This window comes from Polypterus senegalus, chromosome 2, assembly GCF_016835505.1.
Source record: "Polypterus senegalus isolate Bchr_013 chromosome 2, ASM1683550v1, whole genome shotgun sequence".
NCBI lineage: Eukaryota > Metazoa > Chordata > Cladistia > Polypteriformes > Polypteridae > Polypterus > Polypterus senegalus.
This window is the reverse complement of record NC_053155.1, coordinates 153,491,002-153,508,302: the sequence shown is the minus strand read 5'-3', so window position 1 is coordinate 153,508,302 and position 17,301 is coordinate 153,491,002.

The following is a 17,301-nucleotide window of genomic DNA, read 5'->3' as shown; positions in this document are numbered from 1 at the left end:
ACAATCAAATTCTACCTCAAACGTTTCGCCAAGCATTAATCACTGTCTTTCCTAAACAAAATAAGGACTTATTACAATGTGCATCATACAGACCAATTTCACTTCTGAATAATGATGTTAAGATACTCTCAAAAATCATAGCTAGAAGGATGGAGAAAGTGCTGCCTTCTGTAATATCACAAGATCAAACTGGATTGGGGGTCGACACTTATCTTCCAATCTTCGACGCCTGTTTAATATAATATACTCACCAACAAAGTCAAACACCCCAGAAATATTATCATCATTGGATGCAGAAAAAGCATTTGACATGATTGAATGGAAATACCTTTTCACTATATTAGAGAAATTTTGGGTTTGGCCTGAACATTTGTGCATGGATCAAACTACTGTATACCAATCCAGAAGCTTCAGTTTGTATTAACAACATTTGTTCAGACTACTTTAAACTAGAATGTGGTACCAGACAAGGATGCCCTTTGTCACCACTGCTATTTGCAATCGCTACTGAACCAGTGGTTCACTGTCAAAATTCTTATCAGATAAAGGGATTTTCAGAGAAGGACTGGAACAGAAAATTTCTCTATATGCAGATGATATGGTACTGTATATATCAGACCCACAAAATTCTGTGCCTGCAGTCTTAACAGCACTTACAGAATTTCAAAAGATCTCTGGTCTCAGAATTAATTTGAATAAAAGTGTACTCTTTCCAGTGAATTCTCAAGCATATAATATTAGATTTGACATCCTACCTTTTATCATTGCAGATCAGTTTAAACACCTAGTGGTAAACATCACAAGCAAACATAAAACTCTTTATCAACAAAATTTCACCGTCTGTATGGAAAAAATTAAGCAAGACTTGCATAGATGGTCAACCCTTCATCTCACTCTAGCTGAAAGAATTAACATTGTTAAGATGAATATTCTTCCTAAGCTTCTTTTTTTATTTCAAAACATACCAATATACATCAATAAATAATTTTTAAGCAATTAGATTCAACAATAACCTCATTTATTTGGAACTCAAAACATCCATGTATCCAAAGAGCGACCCTACAAAGACCTAAGGCAGAAGGTGGCATGGCTCTACCTAACTTTCAGTTTTATTACTGGGCAGCAAACATACAAGCTATAAAAACCTGGACACAAATAGATGAACATACACAGGCTTGGTCCACAATAGAAGTAAAATCCTGCAGTACTTCTTTATATTCCCTGCTTTGTGCCCCAATAAATGCAAGTTATCGCAATATACTAATAACCCAATTGTGCTTCACTCACTCAGAATATGGAACCAATGTAGAAAGCATTTTAAGATGGAAAATCTTTTATCTGTGGCACCTCTGCAAGAGAATCACCTCTTTCAACCCTCGAAAACATATGCAGTTTTTAATATCTGGAAAAGATTTGGGATTAAATTGCTTAGAGATCTTTATATAGACAACATCTTTGCATCCTATGAACAATTACATTCCAAATTTAACTTTCCAGCCACACATTTCTTTCACTATCTTCAAATTAGGAACTTTGTTAAACAGAACCTGCCAGATTTTACTCATCTTCTACCTCCTCCATGCCAGAAAAATATTGCTCAATTTCAAGGACTTAGACACTGTCTCTGCAATATATAAAATTATTTTGCTGTCACTCTCTTTTAAAGATCCAAGAGGACAATGGGAAAAAGATCTCTTAATCAATATATCAGAAAAATGTGGAAAATAGCAATGCAGAGACTTCACTCGAGTTCCATATGTGCAAAGCATACAATTATTCAACACAAAATTATATATCGAGCACATCTGTCTTACCTAAAACTGTCCAAAATGTTTCCAGGGCAAGATCCAACCTGTGAACACTGCAATCAAGTCCCAGCCTCACTGGGTCACATGTTTTGGGCCTGCACCAAATTAACATCATTTTGGACCAAAATTTCTAAGTGCCTTTCAGACAGCCTTTGTGTCTCAATCCCTCCTAACCCATTAACAGCTATGTTTGGTGTTCTTCCAGATGGGTTTAAAGTGGAGAAGGACAAACAACCTGTGATTGCATTCACTACACTTTTGTCACACAAACTTATTTTGCTAAACTGGAAGAATCCTAACTTTCCTCTTTTACGTCAGTGGGAAACCAATGTTTTATACTATTTGAAATTGGATCTGTACAGAATTTCTACAAACCTGGCAGGATCTAATCAATAATATTTTAGAATAAGCTCTTAATGCACTGAGGTAGCAGTTATCTCCACATTTCTTTTTCTTTTCCATTCATGTCTATTGCCCTATTAAACTCATCAATTTAGGTATGTTTACAAGCCTTAAGTTTTACTCCGTTGGTCATGCTCTCTCTCTCAGGGGTGGGGGGGCGACTTGTTTTCAATCCTATTTTTTGTAAAAATGTATCTATTTCTATGGAATGATTGCAATAAAATTAATAAAAATCTTTGGGTCTTCATAACACTAATAAAACATCAGCAGATACTGCAGGTTATTCCAGTCTGTACGGTGTGGTATATTGACAAGAGGGTAAAGTTATGTGTTAATATGAAGGATTCACATGTCACTTATTAACTATGTAATATCAAAAGAAATGTATCTCAGTTAAGCCACCTCAGACCACTCCAAAGTGGAGTTTTGTATGTATGTCACATTGCAGAGATTAATAAACATTTTACTGATATTTTGTATGTGTTATGAAGACCAAAGAATTTTATGTTAAGGTCTTATTACATAAGAGCAAAACAGTAGTAGATGCGTTTTCGCAGTACCTAAACTAAAATTTTAACGTAAAACATGAATATTATACGACAATAATGCATTATATTGTGATATATGACTTCTTAAACGCTTCATTTAGTTCATTATATCATAGATGTCACAAAGATAACAAAACTTAGCATGGTTACATTTCGATAACATTCTTTAAAATGCTATTTCACCTAATTTGATCAGGAAAGTGTAAATAATTAGAAATTTGGCATTAAAACATTTCTAATAGGAATGACAATTTTACTGTTGTGCACAGTGATGAAAATTAGTGGTCACTTAAAAACGGTTAGTAAAGGTAAATTTTAATTATTTACATATTTCTTTGAACTGCAGAATAAAAAACTGCATGAAACAACATATTTCATACCTTAATGCAATGCTACATAAATCATTTTTGACATTATGTAGCATAATAGGAATATTTCCAAGATGTTTACAAAACAAGTAAGAGAATAATGCAAATAATCTACAAGATTAAATGACAGCTAGTAGTAAACCTTACGCATTACAATTTATTTGAGAAATTCCAGTCTGGTTTTCGCACTGGTTATAGTACAGAAACTGCACTAACACGGGTTGTAAATGACATTCTGATATCCTCTGATGAAGGAAACTCCACTGTAATTATGTTGTTAGACTTAAGTGTAGCATTTGACACCATTGATCATTCTATTTTACTGCACAGGCTAGAAAACGATGTTGGGCTTACAGGCCCCGTGCTTGCTTGGTTTAGTTCTTATTTATCAAATCGATTCCAAATGTACAGAAATGTGCTGACAGTACTCCATCATTATACACAGAAGTTCAATATGGTGTCCCGCCGGGCTCAGTACTGGGACCTTTACTGTTTTCACTTTACATGCTTCCACTGGGATTTCTCATTAGGAAACATAATGTTAATTTTCACTCGTATGCAGATGACATCCAGTTATACCTTTCATTTAAATCAAATGAAGTTTCTCCGATGTTGTCTTTAATTAGTTGTGTTAGCGAATTAAAGGAGTGGATGAATGATAACTACTTGTCTTTAAATACAGATAAAACAGAGATGTTAATTGTTGGAGGGAATGACGCTGATCACAGCAATATTTTGTCATCATTTAACTCAGTTGGCATCCCAAATAATTTTACTGAATCAGCCCACAATCTAGGTGTTATCTTTGATAGCATGTCACTTAAAGCGCATATTACAAAGTTGTTCAAATCATGTTTCTTCCATCTTAAAAATGTTAGGAAATTAAGGCGCTTTCTAAATAAACAGGATTCTGAGAAATTAATTCATGCATTTGTCTATAGTAGGATTGACTACTGCAATGCGGTGTTCACTGTTCTTTATACAGCCTCCAGTTAATCCAAAATGTGGCTGCAAGAATTATTATAGAAAATATGAACACATAACTCCAGTTCTTAAATCCTTACACTGGCTCCCGGTTAAGTTTAGGGCAGATTTCAAAATCCTCCTTTTAACATATAAAGCATTAAATGGCCAAGGTCCAGCTTACTTGTCTGAACTTATCATGACTTACAAACCTGAGCACATTAAGATCTCAAGATGCCGGTCTGCTTATGATTCCAAGGATTAATAAAATAACAGTGGGAGGTCGAGCTGTTAGTTACAGGGCCCCTAAACTGTGGAATGGTCTGCCTGCTTCTGTAAGAGATGCCCCCTCAGTCTCAGCCTTTAAATCCCGGCTTAAGACTCACTACTTCAGTTTAGCATATCCTGACTAGAGCTGCTGATTAACTGTACATACTGCATCTCTGTTGTTAGTCATTAGCACTAAAACATAAGTAACATGATAGTTATAATTGAATACTAACCCTCACCTATTCTGTTTCTGTTCTCGGTACTCAAATGTGGCAATTGGTGCCACGGCCCACCTGCCAAGTTGTTTGCCTGCCTATGGCAAAGTCATCCCTGATGGAGGATCACAGGAATCATGGGAAAGAGGGGTCCTTTCATCGGATTGGCTGGCCGAGCAACGTTTCAGCCATGGAATGGCCAAATGCGGAGGCAGCTTGATGGATGAGGTCTCCAGGACTCTAAAAATATCCAAATCTTATTATGCGATATCATCTACTGTTAAATTCTGCTCCGTACTTATAAATTTTCTATTATTATGCTGTATTAAGGATTTGTTCTGTTCTGTGTATTGTATTGTATTGACCCCCTTCTTTTGACACCCACTGCACGCCCAACCTACCTGGAAAGGGGTCTCTCTTTGAACTGCCTTTCCCAAGGTTTCTTCCATTCTTTCCCTACAAGGTTTTTTTTTGGGAGTTTTTTCTTGTCTTTTCAGAGAGTCAAGGCTGGGGGGGGTGTCAAGAGGCAGGGCCTGTTAAAGCCCATTGCAGCACTTCCTGTGTGATTTTGGGCTATACAAAAATAAACTGTATTGTATTGTAGTAGTAATGGTAAGTTTAACTAGAAAGTTGCAAGAAAATTTGTTTGTGGCCATTCATCTAATGAAAGCATTATAACTAAATTATAAATATTTCAATTGTGAGAATGCTAGACACTAAATATAGATAAACCTCTCTATTATAAAAAAAATCTTGGAAGGAGACAAGACATGATTTTCTCGGAGACACTTTAATGTCCCATGAGACAAGGCAGTGAGACAAAAGGTCAGCTGCTGTATAGGCTTTTAAATGTTCGATGTGCTGCATGACACGTAGATCACACAGCACGGCACAAGCAGCAGCAGCAAGCCAGCACAGAGGAGGTAAAATAACAAAAAATGTATTTGTTTCCCATTGTATCACCATTTAAGAGGGGGTTTCGGAGGAGCGACTGCATCTCCTTAACGTGCATTCAGCCCCCCTGTTCACAACGTGAGAGAGGCAGAGACGTGAAGTAGCTGGTGCGTAGCACACCCCAGGTGGGTGAGCAAAGCGAGCAGGGGCCAAAGCCCCCTAGTATAAAAAAACTAATGTTTTTCTTTTCTTTTTTTTATACTATACAAGATGTCAGCGTCATCCACCTTAATAAAAGGACACGCATCTGAGCTTGTGTCTTTCAACCTGTGTGTCTGTCTGATTGTTATAACGTGTGTTATATGCCATTTGGAATGGGTATCATAAAAGCAGTTTGTGATGTGGAATCTGTTAAAATAACAAATGCAATGTATTGTAAAACTACATGCAGTACAAATTACATGCCAGTAAATTGTGCACTGTAAACGTCGATGCTGTGTACGCTGTGGTCTATGTTGAATACTTCAACCAGTCTTAGATGGGTAGCACAGCTAATCCACCTATAAAACCATATTTCCTTTTTAATATTTTTATTTAAACTAATTGGATAGTAGTAGGTAAATTAATATATTTTGTTTTCGTAACAAAGACTGGGAATTAGTAAATTGATTTAAGGGCTGTATTTTTCAATAGGTTTTAACTATACTTAAAGTCCTGTTTTCCCAAAAAGCAGTAGGGGGCTTGATAGCCATTTCCTAGTCCATTTTAAAAATGTCTTGTAACCAGTAGTGTTGAACGGTGAAATTCACCAACACAATTTTTGCAGTGAATATGCAGTGTTCACCGGTGACCTTGATTTCTGAATATTTTTGTAAAAATTCACCATGTGGGCCTGCTTAGGCAAACTTTTTTTCTAAGCATCCCAGAATGCTTTGAGTGGCCAGCATGATATCACAGAGCTGTAGCAGCCTTACACAGAACTTTTATGCATGTTTTCTGCAGGTTTTACTTCCATCAACTTTATTTATTGATAACAAATTGCTTTTGCTAATTGAACAGACTGATTTTGATTAATTTTAACTGACTGGTTTTATAAGAGTAGGTCTCTATTTATTTTATTTTTTTTATATTAGCTGCTAAACAAAAATGAGATTCAATGCAAAGCCAGCCAACATATGGCCCACCTAATAGGGAAACTCAAAATCCAAACAATTTTGTAATTAGAAGCCAATTCTTGTTACTAGTGAACCCAGTTAATTAAATCCATACCTTGTTGGTGCTTATATTCTGTGACAACAGACATTTCCAATAACTGTGGATTTTCTTTTTCCTGATGGCACCCTCAAACTGTGGACAAAAACAGGTCAATATTCCTCAGACTTTCACCTGACAGACAAACAGGTGCAAATTGGATAAGATTAGCTAGCCGTGTTGATTCACCTTGTATATCACTGTTTGGTTGGCGTTTAAGGAAAAGAAATAAGGGTTCTGAGTCTTGAAAAAGCAAGCCAGTTAAAATTAAGGCAAAAGACATGTGTTTCATCAATAGTAATTGGCTAGTAATTAACATAGGGGCTGGAATGACAGCTACTGCAGCCTTCCAGGACTTGAGTTTGATACTCCTGCATTATAGAAATCAATTGTTTACATTTTTGAGATAGTCTCTTAGGTTTTGTAAGTGGTTTTATTTAAAAACGGCAAAACAGAAAGATATATATATTACATACATTATATTATATACTATATTATATACTATATATATTGTGAAGAAATAAAACACAGCACAAAAAGATCAAGAGCTGGGGGAATTCCCCATACACTGTCGTTGGTGGTTGAGTAGTCATGATACAGCTTTCAAAATGAGTGTAGAAACATACAAATGAAAATCAGAGTTTCCACAGCAGTACTTTTATGTATAAATGACAGGAAATGCAATATAAAACTGAGGAAGTGGAAATTAATTGTCAAGTAGTGATGTTTTCAATGGAAAGTCATTGGAATGGGACTGGAAAGGACGTCTTCTGGAGAAGGGTTCAGACCCGGATCCCGAGTTGTTTCGTTGTGTAGTGGGTGCGGCAATGCACTGTTCCAGTGCATGCTTCCCAACTTGACTTGAATATGTACATTCATTTTTGCCTTACCTTAGTGGTGTCAAACACAATTTTATTGAGGCCAAAAATAACACATTATAATCCAAGATAGATTTATCAAAAACATCTATCACCACATTATCTTTACAAACACACGTGCCTCTTTGCTCACCACAGTCATATACTCTTGAAACTATCTTCCCTCCTTTTCAGTGTTTCTTTAATTGGGCACTAGCTGCATTACTTGACTGTGTCCAGGAAATTTTTTAAGACAATGGGCCTCAGTTATGGTGTCGCCATCGTTGAACGTGTCAGAAGTATTATATAACTAACCAGTGCGATGCACTAGACGATAACGTGCAGTGAATACACTTGACTTGAGCATTCATAGTTTTCATATTCTTTCTCTGTACATTTAGCATTTGTTTGGTTTATGAGCTTGCTGTTTCCTGAGCAGCTCTTTTCTCCACCCTAGCGGCCCGCTCCGTCTCCATATTAAAACTGATTAATTCAATGTTTGTTTGGCAATTACTTAGTACATTTTCCTTAATTGTTCACTTAAGCTGACACTTAAGTCTTCAATCTGCCTCAAGAATGATTTAAGATATGAAGAGGTAGGGTAAGTGATGGCGAAGGTGGTAGTGATGAGAACGGCATCCTTACTCATGTGCCACATGTCCGCTCTGCTGACTGCTGCCGAGAGTTGATTCTATAATAAAATAAAATAAAAATAAAAGAGGAATAACCTTGAAGGTCAATCATCACCCCAAAAGCAGATAGTAGACGTCACGTTGTATATGTGTACCAAATTTCAGGTCAATAGGTCAAACAGTTTGCAAGCTACAGGTGATTTAAAATCTTGGGCAGACAAACGGACAGCCACGGTAGCGTATTATATAAGAAGATATTCCTTCACTGTATACAATATTTGTTGTTTACTTCACAAGGACCTAATACTTCAAAAGAGCTCCTTACTCTGCTGCTTACAATTGCATATGAATAAAACATTCCTGCTGTAGATCAGTTTGGTCTTTTCCTTGTGACTTGGTTTTTGTTGATAAGTCATTGGAGACCCCAATTTTAGTGGAAACTGTATTCTTTTGAATTCAAACAGGTAATAATTTGAATAATGGAAATTTTAGGTATAAATTTAATTTCACCTTGAAGCACATCTTGTTAAAATGGTAGCTTCCATCATATTTGAATGTAATGCTTTGCAATCCTTTGCCGTTACATGTGGATTTATACTTTGTTCACTTAAGAATTTGTTTTTAAGTTTACCAACTTAATACTGAATTGTGTTTTATTTTAACTTATTACAATACCTACAGTAAATATGTTTAAAGGCTGCATTTCTACATGACCCATGCAATGAATTTGACATATTAAGCATTGTACAACAAGAGAAAAGAAAAATGATTATAAAGTTTGTACAGTATTGACAGTAGACAGCATCTACAGTGGGGCGGCAAGGTGTTGGTGTGGAAGACATTGCAGCAGAATTCCATATTACAGGATAGCACTCTCAGCTCTTATAAATATTTATGTTTTCCTCACTTTAAGTTCCCAATAAAAGAAGACTTATTATGTCCAAATCTTAATGAAGAATTGCATCCCGTAGGGTTATGAACAGAAGAAATGAGTACACGGGCAATCCTAGCACTGAGAAACGATGAAGCAGTCAAAAGCACTATTATGTTCTGCTTGTATCACATTCTAAAAAACAGCTATAGAAACAAAAAACACTTGACTCTGATTCATTGTGTATTTGACTTGGCAATTAATTTGCATTTTTTATTATTGATTAGCATTGCAAATATAATGACAGCATGCAGGTGAACTACAGCATTGGCCGTTTCAAAAATTGCAAACACTGATAAAAAAATGGAGTGTGATCAGCTCATTTCAGATATTCTGCCATGAGTGGTGTACACAGTAAAATGAAGTACACATTTGGCCAAGTCCATCACGACGTCACCCAACAAGTTGTCCAAATCGTACCTTGTTGATTATCTAAAATATAACATCATGGTTCAGTCCCTGCCTTTTTTTAAACATGCTGTGGTGCAGCATTTAATTAAAAAAGTGTGGCTTTTACAGGTTTTTTGAACTTCAAACCCATCTCCAAATTGCTCTTTCTTTCTAAAATTCTGGAAAAGGTTGTCTTTCTACAGCTGCAAACCCTTTTAAATGAAAATGCCATTTTTGAAACATTTTAGTCTGGATTTAAGACACACCAGAGCACAGAGTTTCCACTTTAGGGGTTCTAAACAGTCTGTTTTTAATAAATGACTCTGGGGATACTACTGTCTTGTTTCTGTTAGATCTAAATGAGGTATTTGATACAGTCAACCATGACATCCTTATCTTCCAACTTGAGCAGTATTTGGGTATACAAGGAACTGCTTTGAAATGGTTCAAACCTCAGAAGCAGAAGCCCTTCAGTCAGCCTGGGTAATCTTTCGTCATCCATGGCCTCTATCACAAGTGAGAGTTGATCAAGGATCTATTATGAGGCATATTCTTTTTTCACTGTACGTTGCCTTTAGGATCCATTTTTAAAAAACACAATATTTCTTTCTATAACTATGCGGATGTTAGACAGATATATCTTCCACTGCAACAGATCAATACAAATTCTTTTAAACCTTTACTGGAATTTCCGGAAGACATTAAAATATGTCACTAAATTTTCTTAGTTTTAATGACAAAAAAAAACAGAGATTGTGCATTTTGGACCTTCTGATCTTACTTGTGCTCCTGCAAGTAATCTTGGCCCTTTGACAACCTACTGTAAACCCTCCATTATGAAAGCTTGTTTCTGTCAGTTTAGGGTATTAGCTAAGGTCAAGCCCTTTCTTTCTGTACATGATTCTGACACACTACTTCTTGCTTTTGTCTCTTCTCAGCTTGACTATTGCAACTCATTATACAATGGAGTTAATCAGTCATCCCTTGCTCATTTTCAGCTAGTCCAGAACACTGATGACAGGCTTCTAACAGGCACCTGAAAACAGAATCACATCACAGCAGTCTTTGCTTCTCTTTAATGGCTTCCTGTTCACTACAGGACTGAGTTTAAAATTTTACTGTTTGCTTTTAGGTCACTGAATTGTTTAGCCTCCCTTTATCTTATTGACCTCTTACACCCTATTTTTCCTCCATGATCACTGAGATCATCTTACCAGAAGTTATTTGTCATGCCCAGTTCTAGACTTAAGCTTAGAGGGGACCATGCTTTTACAGTAGCTGCCCCTACACTTTGGAATAGTCTACCTTTTTATATTAGGTCAGAACAAACTTTAGTCACTTTTAAATCCCACCTGAAAACCTCTTTTTGCCTTAGCTTTTTAAATTTGTATGTGGGTATTTATTTTGGTGTACATGTATTTTATTTACTGAATATATACATATCTACTCTCTATATATAAAATCCTAAGCCTAAAAGTGCAAAGATTTTGTGCAACAATTTTATGTGACTTTTTATGTCACATTTTTTGTCACTTTTTAATTCGGGCTTATTTTAAAACCTACATTTATATGTTTGGTATCAATCTTTTCAGAATTTATTGAACTTTAATGTAGTGTTATTAGATGTTCATGTTCTTATTCCATTTTTACATTATAAACTAAAAAATATTAAGAACTCACATCCCGTGAAATGAGAGTTTGTGCCAAGAGATTTAACCATGCCCGGGACTGGAAATAAAAGTCAAAGAGTACGACAGCTACTCTACAGGCATTTAAATGTTTGAAGTGCCACGCGAGATGCAGATCACACTGCATGGCAGCGGCAGCAGCAAGTCAGCAGCTGATCGAACAAAGAGGAGGTTAAAAAAAAACTATTTGTTTCTCATTGTATCACCGTTTAAGAGGGGGTTTCGGAGGAACGACTGCATCTCCATGGGTTGCGTTCAGCCCACCTCTTCACAACGCAAGCGGCAATGATAAGAAAAGGCTGGCGCGTAGCACAGGCCGGGGATGTTGGCGAGCGAAGCGAACAGGGGGCGAACCACCTAGTACACAGCATAAATGTGTTTGTACGGTTTTTCTGTTACTGTGTAATGTTTTACTGTTTATACTGTTTCATACAGTTTAAATGTGCTCTATAAATTCAACTTGACTGAGGATAGGCAGTGATGAGCAAAACAGCTGCAATTTTGCAATATTGAAACTTCTATGTGTAAGATATTTGAGTTTGGGAGTTTTTAAAGTTTTTGGGAGGATGTAAATAGAAAGGAAGATTCGAATTTGGTCTCGTCCATTACGGGAGATGGACATCTGAAGCAGAACTCCGTTAGCAGCTGTGTTATTTTTCTCTTATTTTTTAATCATCCCATGGTATACTGTATTTGCTCAACCCGAGGGGGTTCAATTACAGTACATGCAGGCATATATAAACATGAGCAGCACGAAAGGGGCTCAGAAAGAAACAGAAAAGAAAGCTAAAGCTTCATCCAAGCCTAGACAGGCATCAAGTCCATGTTCAAGGTACAGCCTTTCAGAGACTGACCTGGAACAGATAAGCAAAAGCACAGATTCCCCGGGAACCTGACACTGCTGTGTCATCTCCAGCCGAAAGCGAAAGTGGGAGCGAATGTGCAAGTCAGTCAGTTCAGGATAGTGAGCTGTGAACATCGATTTTAACTGGGCTTGCCACTTTACCTGCAGAGCATGGAGAAGACCGAAATGATCTGTCCGAACTAAAGGTAATGATCGCTGCAATGGCCATTACTCAAGACATAAAGGAGCTCAAGAATGATTTAAAGAAAGATATAAAGAAAGAAAGAAATTATATAAGGAAGGAAATAAAGGACATACACATGATAAATGAGATGCTACATCAGGATATTAATGACCAGGGAAGTATGCTAGAAAAATTGAGGAACAAATACAGGAAAATGTGTCTAAGTTCGAGAATAAACTGAGAGCACTTGGCGTTCAGTTTGAAGACATTAAGCAAATGTTCACGACTCGATTTCAAATAGCTGAACAACTGGCATCTATGATGGAAAAGCAATAACTGCATATTCCGAATTGAAAGTACTCGGAGACAGACTTGCTGCACTGGAAGGTGGATGTGAAAGGAATAATATTAGAATCGAAGGTTTCCCTGAGAATCATGAAAGTCCAAACCCAGTGAAATTCATATTCTCTAAAGTAATTGTAGAGGACTTCAAATCAGACAGCGAGAGAGCAGCAGCTTACCGCATGCTCAAATATATGGATCAAATACCTTTAAACCTAGGACTCTTATGCATTTTGAAAAATTACAAGAATTTGTCATTACAATTCCCTGATTTCTCACCCTCAACAACAGCCAAACGTGCCAAATTTTACAACAATAAACAGCACTTACGGAAAGCCAAGATTAGATACTTCTTGCATCCCGCCAAACTGATAGTGAGCATTCAAGGCAAGCTCTACATTTTTCTTTTCTGGAGGAAGCAGAAAAAGAGCTAAAAAAACTGATCCTGACAGTTTTTTTGAAATATGATCATGAGTCGCATCCTGTCTTGGCATGGCAAAGAAGATCTTACTGGCTGTTTAATCCGCTTGCAATGATACTGGAAATTAATTATACATCCTATTTCCTTTTCGAACACTTCTTGTTTATGTTTTAGTTAAAATTATATGCATATATGTATGTATGTGTACATTTTCTTTTTTTTTTAAGGAGACTGTTTAACATCATACCTTTGGTTTATTGTATTAGGGCAAACTATGCTTATCTAGGGCTACTGTTTAACATCATTCCCTGGGTTTACTCTCTCAATTATGTTTAAGATTATATTTTATGTTTATAGTATTTGGACTGTATTGTCAATAGATATCTCTGTTTTAATCCTTATATGCTACTGCTGGTGGGCTTGTTTTGTTCTGCTCTGTCTTTGACCTGAATAGTACCAATCAGAAAACATCATCGCACTAATGCAATATTATTTGAAAACGAACAGTGTCAGATCGGGTATGAATTTATGCTGCCGCTGTTACTTAGAGTCAGATCTGGAATGGGTGTTAAGAGCGTGATCGTAATTGAGAGACTAAAACTGAAATAAGCTAACTTTTACAAGTACAATAAATTTATACCCAATGTCCCATATATTTGTCTCTTTCTTTTTTTCTCAGAGTTGCGTTGACATCGTTCACCAGAAGGTGTGAGCTTATTTAGTGCAAGCAGGAACACGCAGGTGGCCAGTTGCTGTGTGCTATAACACGCTTGACCTGGCAGCAATCAACACATATATTGTGGAAGGCGTGCATGTGGACCACTGAGAAAAGGAACAGTGTTCATGGCTCACTAGATAATCTTGTTGACCACTATAACTTAGCCCTTAATTCAGGACTAGATAAAACAGCTGATTTAAAGCATAAGGAGGATTCTTTTTTTTTTTAACACTAGAATTACCAGAGCCTACGAGAAAGCTCATAAATCTGGCCCACCTTAAATCCATTCTCACCTCTCCTTCAGCGTATTTTGTCCTGTAAATGTGTCGATTAACAGCAAGCAGTCTGGTATCCCATCCCCCTGCCCACCGCCGCAGTTCATTTTGCAAAGAAGAGCTTTATAGGGTAAAATAGTACATCATCATTTGGAATACATACATTTCATGTGTGTTCCTTGTCAACAACAATCTATTTAAAATGTAGTTAACACAGAAACGTTTTCATGTTTTAGTAATAATTGAAAAAATGTAGACATGAAATGTTTTAGGTGTGAAACCTGAAATACAAATTTGAAATAAACACTTTCACAAAAAGTACAAGTATAAAAACAAGTGCACTTTTATTCAAGAATTTAACCGAAGAAAAAAGAAAGCAGGTTAGGTAGGTGGTTGATGCGACAGCTTGCGTATTGCAATGCTAAGAACTGCTGACTCCCAATCAAGAGGTTCTGGGTTCGATGCTGGCAGCTTCTCAAGTTGACCGTTTTGAGTAGAGAGCTGCTATTATTGTTAATATTATACAATAAAAACATACATTTGATTTGCGTCTGTAATAGCCGCTGTAAATTTATAGTGCTTGTCAAAGTTAGCGTTTTTTTATTCAGTTTTATTCTCTCAGTCACGTTCATGCTCTCCCTGATCTGACACTGCTGTTTTCAAATAAAGACGCGCTGTAACAGTGGTGAACTCAGATCGGAGAAGGAGAACAAAAGCCCTCCCCGCAAGAAATGTCCACTCACATATAAGAACAACGCAGCTGCACCAGGCAAAAAGGCGAAAGATGGCACAGTTTGGATACAGGACAAAGTCCAGCGTCATCCTGCCAATCACCTGTCCTTGAAAGAAACAGCACGGCTTACAGAGCTCGCCAACGCTACACCATCCAGATCTAAACACTAGCGTGGTGTATGTGCCCAAAAAAAGTCTAACTGCATTCTCATACCATTGCTCGCGTACTAAAGTGTCAGCAGGTATTTTTCATAGCATTACATGTGTAATTTGTGAGCATGCCCTTGAGGATCAAACAGAGGAAGCTCTGCAGTATACTTGTGACTTTATGCTGTAGGAAGATAAGTAAATAAACCAAGATAAGTAACATTCGATGTGGCTTTTATATAAGTAACATATACATGCTTCTTATGTAAAGACCATCACAAAACATAATCACAAACATGAGTTTGCATGATACGTTAGCGAGCTCTGTAAGCTGTGCTGTTTCTTTGAAGAACATGTGATTGGCAGGATGACGCCGGACTTTGTCCTGTATCCAAACGGTGCCATCCTTCGCCTTTACGCCTGGTGCAGCTGCATTGTTCTTGTATGCGAGTGGATGTTTCTTGCGGGAAGGGCTTCTGTTCTCTTTCTCCGATCTGAGTTCACCTCTGTTATAGCGCGTCTTTATTTGAAAACAGCAGTGTCAGATCAGGGCGAGCGTGACTGAGAGAATAAAACCTTTACAAGTACCATACATTTACAGCATCTGTTACAGACTCAAATGAAATGTATGCTTTTATTGTATGATAGTAATAATAAGAACAGCTCACTACTCAAAATGTTTATTTTGGGAGACGTTAAGACTTAAACCCAGAACCTTCTGAATTGGAGTCAGCAGCTCTAACCAGTATAAATAAGCAACACTAACCTGATTCCTTTTTCTTCGATTATAGTCTGGGCGGGGGGGAGCACATTTGTTCTGTTATACTTGTATCTTTTGTGAAAGTGCTTATTTGATATTTGGACTTCAGTCTTCACACATTATACACTTTATCTTTACTTTTTATCATTAGTACAAATACATTGAAAAAGTTTTGTCTTTTAGGTATGAGTTCAACATTTCTATCATCCTACACTTACACAGATCTTTGTGGACACGGAACACATGTGAAATGCATGTGTTCTGAATAACAATATTTTTTTAGCCTAGGCACCTGCAACAGGCTGCTTGCTGTTTGGGATTATAAACACATTTGCAAGACAAAAGATGCTGAATGGAGACGTGCGAGTGGATTTAAGGTGGGCTGGATTTACGAGTTTTCTCGTAAGCTTTGGTAATTCTAGTGTTAAGAAACAGAAACTTTATTCAAATACAGCATAATAAAGCATAAAGAATAAAGCAGAGGATGTCTGGGGGAAGACAGACAAGGCAGTGAGACCAGGAGGTTAACTTTAACACTATAATCCCTGAAGCCTACGAAAAAACTTGCTATCACGGCCCAACTTAAATTCCTTCGCACCTCTCCATCAGCGTCTTTTGTTTTGTAAATGTGGCGATCAGCAAAAGCAGCAAGCAACCTGCTGTCCCATCACTTGCCTTGACAGAGCTCAACTTGGGCAAAACGTTCTCCCGGCTCAAGCCAAGTCTCCTTATCTGCGTGCGAGTTGCATGGAGTTGTATAGGGTAAATAATACACTATATTGTTATTTGAAATACATGCATTTCATGTGTACTCCGTATCTGCAAAGATCTGGGTAAGTGTAGGGTGAAAGGAAATAAATATACTGTAAGAAGTATGTCTGCATTTTCAGTATCGTGCACCATAACGCAGAGTACAGGCAAGATTAAAAAAAATGCTTTAATACTTTTGTATATCTTGTATCTACAGTATCTGTTTTAGTGTTCTATTCAGGAAACATTTGTATTCAATGCTGCATATACCTGTTCTTTCATGAGACTATGTGAAGGGCCTTCAGCATGGGAAAGGCACTATATAAATAAAATGTATTATTATTAAATGTGATTTTTGTTGATGAGTAAGTGAGTCAGTTATTAAACTTAGCATCATATATACACATGTATAGATCATAGCTGGTTAAGAAAGCTGAAGGACTGTAATCATCATTGAATAAAAAAATTACATCAGAGTATAAAGTCAAGTTGGGGGGGGGGGCAAGAATTTTGAAGCTAAAGTAAAGCACATCCATTTACACCTGCATTAACATGAATCAAGATTGAATGGTATGTGTCCAAATTAAAAACTTGGTGATCACACAAATCACATTTACAGTTGGTCAGAAATGGATATCAAGGGTGGAAGTTAAATGCATTTACTGTCTACATATAATAATCATGTCAATAAAGAAGACAAAAGTATTTGTGTATGGCAGTGACAAGAGTCACATAAGCCACATCAGAGTAGCCTGCCTGCCCCATGTGCAACTTTAAAAAGTAAGCAGAATGCCAGCATGTATGAAAGGTGAGCTACCATCTCCATTATGATACTCTAAAATCTTTTGCATCATGCTAAAACCCGTTTTCACTTTTTCTTGTTGGGTCATTATGAGCAGCCAGTTTCCATT